The sequence below is a fragment of the Microtus oregoni genome, unplaced genomic scaffold, assembly GCF_018167655.1.
Source record: "Microtus oregoni isolate MIOR12 unplaced genomic scaffold, Mior012 000021F_ref0000039, whole genome shotgun sequence".
Lineage (NCBI taxonomy): Eukaryota > Metazoa > Chordata > Mammalia > Rodentia > Cricetidae > Microtus > Microtus oregoni.
The window spans coordinates 2445857-2461000 of record NW_024543080.1 but is presented as its reverse complement, the minus strand read 5'-3'; the positions used below and the strand labels follow the sequence as shown (position 1 = coordinate 2461000).

The window sequence follows — 15144 nt, the reverse complement described above, 5'->3', positions numbered from 1 at the left end:
GGGGTGACACACATGCACACACACAAGTTTGCTTACCAGCTCAACTTCTTAATGTTCCATAACATGATTAATTTATAAGTCATTACCATAAGGTTAAGGAGAGTAAGCAATATCTTTGGGACTAGTCCTTGAAGCTTTTGGGGAGTCTTTCTTTGGTCAACAGTTGAACAAGATTTACCCAATTTCTAATATTAGAGGTTTTACTTGGTGGTGTAGGATGTCTAGTTGGAGAATTGTCTCTGTATTATATGGTGATTCCACTTAAGTTCCTTTCTATATGTATACATTTAAGGAAGCTTCTGCAGTAATAGGTTTCCATGTGGTTTTTCAAAAGGTCTTTAGTGTTCCTTGTGTTTCCCGGCATTTCCTCCTTTACCCTTCTGTTACCATTTAATTCTATTTTAGTTTTCCCTTTATCTTACTAAAACACTACAGTCTATTTCTCCTTCCTTAGAAGACCTCCTTCTCTCTGCCCACTTCTGTCCCTTGCTGGTGGCTTAACCTCTGTAATTATTTGGATTGAAACACACACACACACACACATGCACACACACAAACATATTAAAAGCTAGTATTCACACATAAGAGAAAAATGCATATTTGAATTTTTGTGTTTGGGTTATCATCCTCAGGTTGATTGTTTCTAGCTCCATCCATTTAACTCATTCAGATCATAATTTCTTTTTTCTTAACAGCTGAATAATAATTCCATTGTATAAATACACCACATTTCATTATACATTTATCAGTTAATCAACATCCAGACGGTTTCTACTTTCTGATAACGAATAGCTCAACACTGAACATGGATGAGCTAATACTTCTGTAATAAGTTGTGAAGTTTTTTAGTACATACCCCAGAATGGTAAGGCCGAATCTTATGGTAGATATATTTTAAGGTTTTGAGAAATCTAAACACTAAAGTACATAGTGGCCACACCAGTTTGCATTCCCACCTGCAGTAAAGACGTCTTCCCCTTTTCCCATAACCTCGCCAGCATGTGCTGTTATTTATTTTATTGATATTGGCCACTCTGATTGGGGTAAGATGAAATTACAAAATAGTTTTTATTTGTATTTCCTTGATGGCTAAGGATGTTGAACGTTTTAAAAATTGTTTGATGTGGGATTCCCCTCTGTGTGCTGTGAATACCATTGGTTAATAAAGAAACTGTCTTGGGCCTGTGATAGGCCAGAAATGAACTAGGCAGGAAAAACTAAACTGAACATTGGGAGAAAGAAGGCAAAGTTTTGAGAAGCCATGTAGCCCTGCTGGAGATAGACGAATTGAACTTTATCTGATAAGCCACAGTCACATGGCGATACACAGATTAATATAGACGGGTTAAATTAAGATATAAGAGTTAGCCAATAAGAAGCTATAGCTGATGGGCCAACCAGTGATTTGAATAATATAGTTTCTATGTGTTTATTTTGGGCCTGAGCGGCCTGGAACCAACAAGTGGCTTCCTCCACCAATTGTTTCTCAGCCATTTGTGTCTCATCTTTTGAGAACTTGGTTTCATTTTATACCCCTGTTTAACCTGGTATTTTTGATTTCCTTTTTTTTTCTGTCCCACAAAACTGTTGAGATCTTTTATTTTTTTTAATTATTTTTATTTATTTATTAAAGATTTCTGCCTCCTCCCTGCCACCGCCTCCCATTTCCCTCCCCCTCTCCCGATCAAGTCCCCCTCCCTCATCTGCTCGAAGAGCAATCAGGGTTCCCTGCCCTGTGGGAAGTCCAAGGACCACCCACCTCCATCCTGGTCTAGTAAGGTGAGCATCCAAACTGCCTAGGTTCCCCCAAAAGCCAGTACGTGCAGTAGGATCAAAAACCCATTGCCATTGTTCTTGAGTTCTCAATAGTCCTCATTGTCCGCTATGTTCAGCAAGTCCGGTTTTATCCCATGCTTTTTCAGACCCAGGTCAGCTGGCCTTAGTGGGTTCCCGATAGAACATCCCCATTGTCTCAGTGTGTGGGTGCACCCCTCGCAGTCCTGAGTTCCTTGCTCGTGCTCTCTCTCCTCTCCTGATTTGGACCTTGAGATTTCTGTCCGGTGCTCCAGTGTGGGTCTCTGTCTCTGTCTCCTTTCATCGCCTGATGAAGGTTAATATGCAGGAGGATGCCTATATGTTTCTCTTTGGATTCACCTTCTTATTTAGCTTCTCTAGGATCGCGAATTATAAGCTCAATGTCCTTTATTTATGGCTAGAAACCAAATATGAGTGAGTATATCCCATGTTCCTCTTTTTGGGTCTGGCTTACCTCACTCAGGATAGTGTTTTCTATTTCCATCCATTTGTATGCAAAATTCAAGAAGTCCTTGTTTTTTACTGCTGAGTAATACTCTAATATGTATATATTCCATACTTTCTTCATCCAGTCTTCCATTGAAGGGCATGATGTTCAGTTTTTTTTTAATTATTTAAATATTCTAGATATTAACCTTTTATCAGTTGTGTAATTGTTAGAGACTTTTTCCATTCTGTATGATGCCACTTTGCTTAAATAATGGTATCCTTTTCTTCCTTTGCTGTACAGGGTTCTTTTTTTTTAAACCTTCACAAGGTTCTGTTCATTAAATGTTGTTCTTAGTCTCCATGTTAATAGTGTTCCACTTCTGAGTCTTTTCCTGTGCTAGTGCATTCAATCCCATTCCCTGCTTCTCTTCTGTTAGATTCAGGGTATCTTATTGAGGCCCTTGATCTATCTAGAGTAAAATTTTGTGCAGTGTGGAAAATATGGATATATTTTCATTTTTCTTCATCCAGACATACAGTTTGATCCACCACCATTTGTTGAAGATACATTTCCCCCCACTGTGCATTTCAAGTTTATTTGTCAAAAATCATGTCTATAATGTGTGAAATTATGTCTAGGTCTTTATTTCTAGTTCATTGATCAATGTGTTTGCTTTCATGCATATAATATAGTTTTTATTACTATAGTTCTGGGATGGTGAAACTTTTTCAGGAGTTTTCTTATTAGGGTGGTTTTAGCTATGCATACTTCTTTGTGTTTACATGTGAAGCTGAATACATTATTTTTTCAATTTCTATAAAGAATGGTATTAAAATTTTTATGGGAATTCCACTGAATATGTAGAAAAATTTTTGGTAGTATGGTCAAATTCACAGTATTAATCTTACTTATCAATAAGCATGGGAAATCTTCCCATCTTCTGATGTCTGCTTCAAAGTCTTAATATTTTTATTGTACAAGTCTTTCATTTGCTTGATTAGAGCCATCCATGATATGTTTTTCTGAGCCAATTGTGAAAGGTTATGTTTTCATGGTTCCTTTAATATCTCCATGACTTTTATTATAAATGGATGTTGGATTTTGTTGAGTGTCTTTTCTGCATCTCTTGAGATGGCCATGTAGTTTTTTGTTTGCTCGTTTGTCTTTCAGTCTGTGGTGGATTACATACGTTTATTTACATATGTTAAACCACCCCAATATCTCTTGGATGAAGCCAACTTGATCATGTTGAATAATCTTTTTGATGCGTTCTTGAATTCTGTTTGAAAGTATTTTATTGTGAATTTTTGCGTCTACATTCATAATAGAGATTGGTCTGTGATTTTCTTTCTGTGTTATGTCTTGATGTGGTTTTGGTATCAAGGTAATAGTGTCTTTATAAAAATAAATAGGAAATGTTTTTCAGTTTCTATTTTATGTAATGTTCAGGGAATATTGGCATAAATTCTTTGAAGGTCTGGTAGAATTCTACACTGAGTCCATTGGACCCTGAGCTTTTAGTGGCTGGGAGATTTTATTTGCTGGGAATCACTGTTTTCACATCACTGGAGGTTATGGGTTTTTTTAAATTGCTTATTTAATTTTAATTTTGATTTAACTTTGGTAGGTTCTCTATATTAAGAAATTTATCAGTTTCTTTTAGTTTTCCTAGTTTGGTAGAGAACAGATTTTTAAAGTATGCCTTTATAATTTTCAGAATCTCCTTGATGTAGTAATAGCTCCAATTTCATCTTGAATTTCATTAATTTGGAACTTTTCTTTCTGTTTTTTGGTTAATTTGACTTGAGTTGTCAATCTTATTGGCTTTCACAGAGAACTAACTCTTCATTTCATAGATTCTTTGTAATTTTTGTTTTTGTTTTTGTTTTGTTTCTCTCTCATTGATTTCATCCTTGAGTTTTATTATTTCTTCCTGTCTAATCTATTTTTTTGGAGGGGGGTATCATTTCTTCTTACTTTTCTAGAGCTTTCAATTTCTTTTTCTAAGACAGGGTCTCTCTGTAGCCTTGGAGCTTGTCCTGGAACCAACTCTTGTAGACCTGGCTGGCCTTGAACTCACAGAGATCCACCTGCCTCTGTTTCCCAAGTGCTGGGATTAAAGGTGTGTGCCACCACTGCCTGGCACAAATGTTTTGTTATTAATATGAGCTCTCTCTAGTATTTTTTTTGTGTGTGTGTTTGTAGGTACTTAGTCCTATAAACTTGCCTCTTAGAATTGCCTTTATTGTGTCCCATAGGTTAAATATGTTGTGTTGTAATTTTCATTAAATTACAAAAGTTTTAAATTTCTTTGTTGATTTCTGTGTTTACACAATATTCATTCAGCAGTGAGTTGTTTAGTTTCTATTAGTTTGTAATCTGCCTGTTATTGTTGATATCCAGCTTTAATCTATGGTGGTCATGTAGGGTTTAAGGTGGTATCTCAATTTTTAAAAAATATTTTTGATCCAGGCAGTAATGGTACATGCCTTTAAGCCAAGTACTTGGAAGGCAGAGGCAGGCAGATCTGTGAGTTTGAGGCCAGCCTGGTCTATAGAGTGAGTTCCAGGACAGGCACCAAAGCTAAACAGAGAAACCCTGTCTCAAAAACAAAAACAAACAAACAGACAAGTCTATTTTTGAGTCTCGCTTTGTGTCCTAATATGTATGTCGAAGACCAGCTTCAACAAAAATACCTTTTATCAGGAGAGGGGCATGGGAATTTTAGAAATAGAAATAAAGAATTTAAAAATGTCTAAAAACAGTAAGACAAAACCCATAAAATAATACCAAAATGGTATTCCAGTGTTTACTAAAATCACCCGCATTTATTCTCCACCCCTTTTATACCCAACATAAATGGGGGAAAAGGAAACAAAAGACTTTATTAACATGATGCAAAAGATAGTTGACACAGTCAATCACTTTATCACACTGAGATATTAAATCATTAGTATTTTGTTGTCTAGGTAGTGAAGTTGCTCCACATCACTATTCTGAAGGCCACCCCCACCCCAGGTGACCACGTAGTTGTAGTTACAAAGAAGAAGCCGAAGTAGATTTGCACACCCTGATCACCTGTCAGGATGGCGTGGACCTACTTGAATGGGCTATTTTAATCATAAAAGAACCAAGCAGTCACATCTTGAGTTGGGATGTGAAACTATGTTTGTCAATCATTTGAGTAACCTCCAAACTCTCTGACCATCAGATAAGGCAGAATTGGCCCATATTTTTGAGTCTCCACATATGTGGTGAATTGTGAGGAGAAGTTTCATGGGCTGTTGAGAAGAAAGTATATTCCTTTGTCTTTGGGTAGGATATTCTATAGATGTCCACGAGGTCATTTGATTCATAATTCCAGCATTTTTCTGTTTAGTTTTTGTCTGAATCACCTGCCTGTTGGTGAGAGTAGAGTCTTGAAGGTACCCACTATATCTGTGTGAGGGTCAACATGTGATCTTAGCTGCAGCACTGTTTCTTTAATGAACTTGGATGCCCCTGTGTTTAGTGCATTGAGTTGCAACATCCTTTTGGTGAGTTTTTTTCTTTAATGAGTATATAGTATCCCTTCCCTATCTCTTCTGATTAGTTTTGAAGTCTGTTTTGTTTTGTTTTTATCTCTTTATGTTAAGATGATATCTATCCTTGATGGTGAGACATTTCTTTGATGTAACAGGAAGATGGATCCTGTTTTCAAATCTGATCTGTTAGTCTGTGCTTTTTTATTGGACAAACAAAACAGTTAATATGGAGAGTTATTAATGAGTGTTGTTTATTTCTGTTATGTTGTTGTGCTGTGACTATTTCCCCCCTTGTCTTTTGACTAGCTATTCTAAGATTATTTTTTCCTCATGTCTTCTTGGCGTTGTTAGTCTCTTAAGAATGAAGTTTCTTTTCTATGGAGTACCTTATTAAGAGCTGGATTACTGGGAATTGCTTTGATTTGGTTTTTATAGTGAAATGCTTTTCTTTTTCCATTGATTGTGATTATTAGCTTTGCTGGTTATGGTAGTCTGTGATGATATCTGTGATCTCTTTGAGCTTGTAAAGCATGTTCAGGCCCTAATGTCTTTTGGAGTCTCCCCTTTAAAGGTCAGCTCAGTAACGGCGTAAACAAATGCAGACAGATTGTAAAAATATATATATTTATAGCTTTAATGTAGAAATAGACTTACAGAACCACCGTTCCCATGGAGACCAGGAAAGCAGAAGCGACAGCTGGGAGCACGCTTGCCAAATTTATAGGCAAACATTAGCCCGAGGCGAACACGCTCCCCAAGGAGCGGGACTTATCCCTACATGTAGTAATAAGAGCAGCAGGGCTGCATCCCCAGCACCACGGAAGCCTGGCTAGCTTAGGCTCCGAAATAACAACACACAAACTGTATTCATTTAAACACTGCTTGGCCCTTTAGCTCTAGCCCTTACAGGCTAATTCTCACATCCCGATCAACCCATCTCTAATAATCTGTGAGCACTGGTCTTACTGGGAAAGGTTCAGCATGTCTAACCCGGCGGCTTGCTTCATCGCGTGCGTCTGCCCGGGAGAGGAGAGCATGGCATCTCTCTGAGGCATCTGCTCCTGAGAGGAGAGCTGTGGAGTCTGAGCTCACTTCCTCTTCCTACTAGCGTTCTGTTCTGTTTACTCCTCCCATCTATCTTCTAACCAATGAGGGCCAAGCAGTTTCTTTTTATTTAACCAATGACCTTCCTTCATCACCTACATCTCCCCTTTTTGTCTAAATAAGACAGAACCAAACCAAATACAACTATATACAATAACAACAAATAATAAATATAACAAACAATATTGAGAACAAAAGCTTTGCTAAACATTCTATCTCAAGGAGTCCAAATAATGTAGAGAGTAACTACAATTATATAATCTTCAACTCCGTCAAAGATCTGAGAAGGGAATAAACACTACTCAACAAACGAGATATATCCAAAATGTGCAACAATTGACAGAGACAACTGACTACCTGGGCAATCACCCAAAGTCTCGTTTGCAAAGTTGAGTCAACCAATTTTGGCTAAGGCCTAACATAACTGATATACCATTATTAAAGGCAAGGAACTTTTCAAAACTATCTTACCCTGTCTTGGCAGGATATGACAGTCCTGTTTTATTCATTGATGCACGCTCTGTATCTCTGTCAGTGGTTGAGGTATGGGCATTTCTTTGCCCAAAGGCCAGTTCTGCCAAATAGAAAGGCTCCAGGTGGAGTGTCTTTGGTGCTCAACATTCTTTCGGGAATAGAGCGGTGTTGCCAGGATCAATTGTGTCTCACTATCACGAAACTCTGAGTTAGATTAAAGGCCATTTTCTACAGCTCTTTGAAGAGGTCGAAGATTATCTATACTGAGTATAATTTCTATATATCTAAAGAACCTGATTAGTCTAATTATAAATGACAAACTTAGATGACTATTTATCTATATAATTCTCAATATCTAACTTAAAGACTAAGACAATAAACAACTGTGCAACAAATGAGGATAATGACCTCCAAATATAAACACTGTACAAATATGCATTGCAATATGGTAAATATATATCAATACACAAACATTATATAAGTATCTTAATCAGAGGTAGAAATGTACACTACAATATGGTAAATATATACAATATATATTTATCAATACAATATATGTCAATACATAAAAATGTTTTAAACAGAGATAGAAAAATGCATGCATACAATAGTCAATATAATTTAACTTTGTATCAATATACAAGAATGGATACCAATATATTTGTCTAAAAGCAGTAACTCACAATTATAAATCTATTATCCCATTATTCCCTCTTTTTTTTTTCAAAATGATCCCTGAGCTTATAAAATTCCTCCCCCAACCTCCCAACCCCTAAATGATGTCCCTAAACCCAGGGGTAAACTTTACTGGGAGAGGGGACGTCGTGCTCTAGAATTACTTCCAGCTGTCATGGGGGCGACGTTCTTTCTGGGGGATCCTGTGAAAGTAAAATGATGGTCAAATTTCAAGATCAATGTCTTTTAAAATTGCAAATAGTCTCTGAGAATTTTGTGGAGGTCTGGCCAGAATGTTGTACAAGATGTGCACCATTTCAGCTAACCAAGTTGGGATCGTCTTGTGCAGCTGGTATCCAAAACAGGTCTTGTAGTAGCGCTATCAGTATCATGACGTCATATCAACCAGGTAGAGTTGTTGTTGTGGGGCCCCATCTTCTTCCTGGAAACTTCAAATGTCACTTCAGGAAAAACTCATTGTTCATTGTGAAAAACTTAAACATTAATCATATAGACATACATATATATTTTCAATGAAAGGCATGATAGATATATTCAATGAAATGTATGATAGATATGAAGAAAAGCAAAGATGTTTTCTAAACTCATATTTCTTTCTGTCCCATATCATGGCTCTTGACATGAGACAGAAACTCCAGAAACTCTGGGTTTTTCTCTTATTAACAGGCTTGGAATTGGAGAGGGACTGAGCCAGAGTCCAACTTCAAAACCAGCTCCACATATTTATAAAGAAATGTTTAATAAGACATATATATATATATATATAATTAATACTTACAAAATGTGTCCATCCATCAGTAATTAAATATTCAGGGTCCCTTAATTTCTTTGAAGATGAGTATTTTCCTATGGAGATAAGAAAAGAACCCTGCCCCCAACCTATCTGTATTTCTTCCCATCAGTATGCTCACCATCCTTGTGAATGAATTGCTATTTATCTTTTCCAAGTGGCTTCTCTTCTTCAAACCGAACCTTTATTAATTTTGACGGTATCCACAATTTTTCCTCACCTGTGGAGATAAGAGCAAAACCCCTTCCCCAACATAGCACATCTCCTGGCTTCCATTGTGAGGTCAGCACATCCTTGAAATAAACTGGTTGATTTAGTTCAGTAGACTTTTCTATTATCCAATGTCTTTCTGCAGCCGTTGTTCCCTTCTCATTAGCGTTGAGAAAATTCAAGGTTAACTAAGCATTATGTAACCTATTTCTGGGGGTGTTTTCCACCCCTTTCTGTTTGTTCAACATATCCTTTATAGTTCGATTTGATCTTTCTATGACTGCTTGACCTGTAGGATTGTATGGTATATCTGTAACATGCTTGATATTGTAATAATCAAAAAACCGTTTCATTTTCCTAGAGACATAAGCAGGACCATTATCCATCTTTATTTGTGGAGGTATACCCATGATAGCCATGACTTCTAATAAATGAGTGATTACTGAATCAGCTTTTTCTGAACTTAAAGCAGTTGCCCACTGAAAGCCTGAATAAGTGTCAATGGTGTGATGAACATATTTTAATTTGCCAAATTCTGCAAAGTGGAACACATCCATCTGCCAGATTTCATTCCTTTGGGTGCCCTTTGGATTAGTCCCTGCAGGCAGTGGCGTTTGGTTATAGAAAGAGCAAGTAGGGCATTTCTTTACAATCTCCTTAGCTTGTTGCCATGTAATTGAAAACTCTTTCTTCAAACCTTTGCTATTAACATGATGTTTTTTATGAAATTCAGAGGCTTGTAGCACACTACCAATCAATAATTGATCAATTTCTGCATTACCTTGTGCTAGAGGACCTGGCAGACCTGTGTGGGATCGGATGTGTGTTATGTACATAGGGCAAAGCCTGTTCCTGATCAAATCTTGAACCTGGAGAAACAATGAGGTTAGTTCTGTATCATCAGGTATCAATTCAGCAGTTTCAATATGTAAAATAACTCTTTCTGCGTATTGTGAATCTGTAACTATATTAATAGGTTCTTTAAAAATCCCTTAGCACCATAAGAATGGCATATAATTCTGCCTTCTGGACAGAATTATACGTACTTTGTTCCACCATACCCAAGTCTCCTTTTTTTTTTTCTTTTTGGTTTTTCGAGACAGGGTTTCTCTGTGGCTTTGGAGCCTGTCCTGGAACTAGCTCTGTAGACCAGGCTGGTCTCGAACTCACAGAGATCCGCCTGCCTCTGCCTCCCGAGTGCTGGGATTAAAGGCGTGTGCCACCACCGCCCGGCCCCAAGTCTTCTTATTTGTTACCTGCTTTCCCTGATTTATTGGCATCAGTATAGAATGTACGGGCTCCAGTTATTGGAGCATCACGGACAATTCGAGGAAGAATCCAAGAAGTTCTCTTTATGAAGTTAAGCCTCTTGCTGTTTGGATAGTTGTTATTAATGTCTCCCAAAATATTAGCACAAGCTATTTGCCATGGTTCATTATCTTCCCATAATTTCTTTAGTTCATCAGCAGTGAAAGGCACTATAATTTCTCCTGGGTCTATGCCTGCTAGTTGACGAAGTCTCAGGTTGCCTTTTATAATTAACTCAGAGACTTTTTCCACATTAGTTTTCAGTTTCTTACTTGGTTTATGTGGTAAAAAGATCCATTCCAAAATAATATTATCTCTCTGCATTAAAATTCCTGTAGGAGAAATTTTTGATGGTAGTATGACGAGAATACAATCGAGCTGTGGATTCACCCTGTCCACATATGCCTGTTGTAATTTTTCCTCAATCATTGTCAGTTCCTTTTCTGCTTCAGCTGTTAATTCTCTGGGACTGTTTAAATCTTTATCACCATCCAAGGTTTTGTTCAAATGAATTATTAGATCAGGTGTTATTCCAATAGCTGGTCGTAGACTGGAAATGTCTCCTAACAGTCTTTGAAAGCCATTAAGAGTCCGTAGGCGATCTCTCCTAATTTATGCTTTTTGTGTCTTAATTTTTTGCAAACCTATTTTATAACCTAAATAATTAACAGAATCTCCCTTCTGAATCTTTTCAGAAGCGATTTGCAATCCCCATTTAGGTAAAAGTATCTTTATTTCTTCAAACAGTCTGTTCAAGGTATCCATGTTTGAATCGGATAACAAAATGTCGTCCATGTAATGGTATACTACAGATTTGGGAAATTTCTTGCGTATTATTTGCAATGGTTGATTCACAAAATATTGGCACAGGGAGGGGCTATTTAATATACCTTGGGGGAGGACGGTCCAGTGGAACCTCCTCGAAGGTTGAGAATTGTTATAAGTAGGCACTGTGAAGGCAAACTTTTCTCTATCTTCTTTTTGCAAAGGTATAGTGAAAAAACAATCCTTTAAATCAATAACTATGAGAGGCCATCCTTTTGGTAATAAAGAGGGCAAAGGAATTCCAGATTGCAGAGGGCCCATAGGTTGAATAACCTTGTTGATGGCCCTGAGATCTGTCACCATGCTCCATTTACCTGATTTTTTCTTAACCACAAATACAGGAGAATTCCAAGGGCTGGTAGATTCTTCTATATGTCCAGCATCTAATTGTTCTTGTACCAGCTGCTCTAAAGCCTGTAACTTTTCCTCAGCTAAAGGCCATTGCTTTGTCCATATTGGTTTCTCAGTCAACCATTTTAGAGGCAAGGCTGTTGGTATCTCTGAAGGGACATCAATTGCTTGTACTTGTACAGCCCGAATGGCCGGTTTTCTCCATTTGTAATATCTTTTAATATTATTCTCAGAAATATAGGCTCTAGAAGTAGCATGAATGTTAATTTTGGTATTCAATTGTTGTAATAGGTCACGACCCCATCAATTCATTGCGATATTGGCTACATATGGCCTTAATTTTCCTATTTGTCCCTTAGCCCTATACATTCAACCCATCTCGTGCTCTGCCTTACTCGAGATAGGATTCCAATTCCCAGGAGCTGAACATTTACATTCTGAAGAGGCCAGCACAGATGCCAAGATTCTGGGGTAGTGATACTTACATCAGCACCTGTGTCCAGCAGGCCAGTAATAAAAATGCCATTTACACACACTCTCAGTTTAGGTCTTTGATAATTTATAGAAGTTTGCCAAAACACATGTCACTTATCTTTCTGATCATTATTGCTTGTAACAGTAGGCATGGGGCTTCCTAATTGTCCTGACGAGGCACGTTCTCTGCAGAAACTGGAAATGACTGAACCACGTTTGCCATGGGGGCTTTTGAGCCCCCCCCCCCCCCACGTTTCCCGACTGTATCAGGTTGCTTTGTCTATCTCCTGTAGACCTGCATTCATTCGTCCAATGTCTGCCTTTTCCACATCTTCTACATGAACCTGAAGGCTGAGTCCTATTTCTGTTATTTCTAGAAGATGCATTATTATTATTATTATTATTATTATTATTATTTCTGAAAGATACATTATTATTATTGTTCCTGAAAATCCGTTGTCTACAATTCCTTTTCATATGACCCATTTTGCCACAATTAAAACATTTGGTATTCTGGTGTCTCCTTTTACCCTTGGAAATTGCTCCTTCTACCCATGCTTCAGTGCCATAATCAAATGTATCAACATTTAGTGTATGCAAGACCCATTCTTCCAAGGGTGCTGATCTGAGCTTTAAAGGCCCCAAAATCCTTTTGCATTCCACATTTGCATTTTCATAAGCCAAAGACTCAATCATTATATGTCTTGCTTCTGGGTCAGATATTCCTATTTGTACAGCCTTAGTTAATCTTTGTAAAAAGTCACTAAAGGGTTCTCTCTGACCCTGTTTAACTCTGACAAATGATTCCATTCTCTGTCCTGGGTCTTGTACCCTGTCCCAAGCACTTAAGGCTGCTGTAGTACACACGGAGAGTGTGTTTTCATCCAAATTAGCTTGTTCCTGAGGGTCGGAAAAGAGCCCTTCACCTAGAATTTTATCTAGGGAAATGTCAATTTCCTTCGCTTTTTTCTGCTGTTCTAAGAGTCTAACCTCGTGCCTGAATAAGCATTTCCTTTTCAATTGCGGTCCACTCTCAAGTACTGCAGAGCTCAGCTGGAGCCAGTCCGAGGGGGTTACTCTGCTTGTTGTTGCCCAAGTTCTTAGCATCTCTTTAACAAAAGAGGCTTGCATCCCAAAAGTCATGACAGCCTGTTTTATTTCCTTGAGATCATTCATAAGGACAGGCTCCCATGTATCCTCCTTGATGACCCTAGGGTTTTTGGAACCAATCACCTTCTCTGTTGTTATTACTGGAAAGGCAGGTAGAGCTGTAGGTAGAGCTTTGTGGAAATTGTCCCGGAGAGATTTACCCACAGAGGTAGTTAAAATTTGCCTTTCTACCCTTTGCTCTTCTTCATCAGAATTTAGAAATTCCTCAGTCTTTTCAATTCTATTCACCATTGCCTTCTGCAATGTCTGAATCTCCTGTCCAGAATTATGTTCCAAAACCTTCATTGAGGATTCTAAAGTATGAAGTTTGTCCGTTAGAGATAACATCTCATCTTTGGACATAATTTTTATGGCATAAACCGTGCCTTCTTGTATTGACAATCTTTCTGTCAATCTGTCATAAGCTTTAGACAAAATCCAATTGTCACATTCAGCAATTTTGATTCTCTCAGTTAATGTTTCATTTCCTACAGAAAGGGACTGAAGCTTATGATCCAGATCAGCTGTTCCCTCTTCCATAGTAATGCATTTCTCCTTAATATCAGCCACTAATGTTTCAGTTCCTACTGAAAGGGACTGAAGCTTACAATCCAAATCAGCTGTTCCCTCTTCCATAGTAATGAATTTCTCCTTAATATCAGCCACTAATTTTTCAGTTCCTACTGACAGGGACTGAAGCTTACGATCCAGACCAGCTGTTCCCTCTTCCATAGTAATGAATTTCTCCTTAACATCAGCCTGGAGAACTTCAAACTGATTCTCAATTGTTTTTAAGCGTTCAATCTCTGCCTTAAGAATCCTGGATTCGTCTCGTAAAGACTTTATCATATTTCTATTATCAAACCATTTATTGGCAATAAAAACTATGAATCCCAGAAGGATCCATAGATGTGGGGTGATAGACACCTCTTGTAAAATCTCCCACATGGTACAATTAAAAAAACTGTTAAATTCTTGAATATTAATGTGTTCAGTCATTTTATTTATAAAAGACAAATTTTTTACCTGCAATGATCGGTTCCTGCCAGTGGTGGTCTCTGTGTTTTTGGAGCCTGTCCTATAGAACTAGCTCTTGTAGACCAGGCTGGCCTCAAACTCACAGAGATCCGCCTGCCTTTGCCTCCCAAGTGCTGGTATCAAAGGTGTGTGCCACCACTGCCCGGCCAAGTCACTTTATATCAGACCAAATCTGCCACTGTGGCGGCTTTTGTTGCAAAACCACAAGTACTTGAGCTTTTGCTAATTCAGGCAGTGGGGTTCCGCTGCAAACTTAGCCAAGGCAGGCAGAATGGGCCTGTGTGGCCGAGTGTGTCTCAGACTCGGCACTGGGGCCCGAGTCACGAACTAAAAAACAGCACCCAGGAGGGTGCTGTGTTAGCTAGCGGGCAACCCGCTTGAGTCGGGGGCAAAATAGCCCACGTTGGACGCCAAAATGTATTGGCGTAAACGAATGCAGACAGATTGTAAAAATATATATATATTTATAGCTTTAATGTAGAAATAGACTTACAGAACCACCGTTCCCTCGGAGACCAGGAAAGCAGAAGCGAAGGCTGGTAGCATGCTCGCCAAATTTATAGGCAAACATTAGCCCGAGGCGAACACGCCCCCCAAGGGGCGGGACTTATCCTTACACAGCTCCTAACTGAAGTTGATAGTTAGTGTATGCCTAATGGCATATTACTATACCAATAGATCAGAGCATCTGTCAGTCATCATCAGAGAAGCTTCTTCTTGAAACAGATAGTTAACACAGAGGCATGTAACTGGGCTGTGTGCACACAGTGAGAGACTCTGCAGCTCTCATTCCTAAATGGGATGGCTTAATCAAACTTCTTTCTAGGTGTAGGATCTATGTGGAAGAGGAGGAGGAAGGATTATAAGAGCCAGAGGTAGTGAATGACTCCGAGAAAATAGCATTTTCCAGACAATGGACTGATACATATGTGAACTCAAATAGTCTGTGACAGAAG

At 38.3% G+C, this 15144-nt stretch overlaps 1 protein-coding gene across 1 annotated transcript in view; it reads left to right on the top strand.

Moving 5' to 3' along the window:
* Positions 1-15144, top strand: part of Cfap299 (cilia and flagella associated protein 299) — a 507653-nt gene that overhangs the window by 5206 nt on the left and 487303 nt on the right. The window lies entirely within an intron of this gene.